This window comes from Berghia stephanieae, chromosome 6, assembly GCF_034508935.2.
Source record: "Berghia stephanieae isolate SIO BIC M18660-M18661 chromosome 6, UCSD_Bste_1.3, whole genome shotgun sequence".
Classification (NCBI taxonomy): Eukaryota; Metazoa; Mollusca; class Gastropoda; order Nudibranchia; family Aeolidiidae; genus Berghia; species Berghia stephanieae.
The window spans coordinates 46,011,606-46,012,062 of NC_088365.1; positions in this window are offsets into that span (position 1 = coordinate 46,011,606).

Genomic DNA, 457 nt, shown 5'->3' on the forward strand with positions numbered 1-457 from the left:
AAACATTAAAAAAAAAAAACTTTTTAAAGATCAAATTTGCATCATCAATTTTCACGCTCCCCAATGAGTGCATCGACTTCACTCAAAAACAGGCCTCGATTTAGAGATGAAAATCATAATCACCCAAGGAATTCTATGTAATCACCAGAAAATAATCAAGTATAAAATAATTTTCTTCATGTTACAATGCAGTTGTATCGGATTTTAGAAATGTCTAAAAGCACGTAGACCTCTATAACTGTTTTTATTGGAACCCCCCCCCCCCCCCCCCCCAAAAAAAAAAAACAAAAAAAAAAACAAAAACAAAAAAACAAAACAAAAAAAACAAAACAAAACAAAAACAACCCGATAAATCACTGAAAACTTGCTTACCTCTGTGAGGAGTGTTGTTTTTTCTCCAACACTGTTTTGGTTCTACTCGAGGCGCTGGTTCCACTGAAATTTCTTACGGCTATTT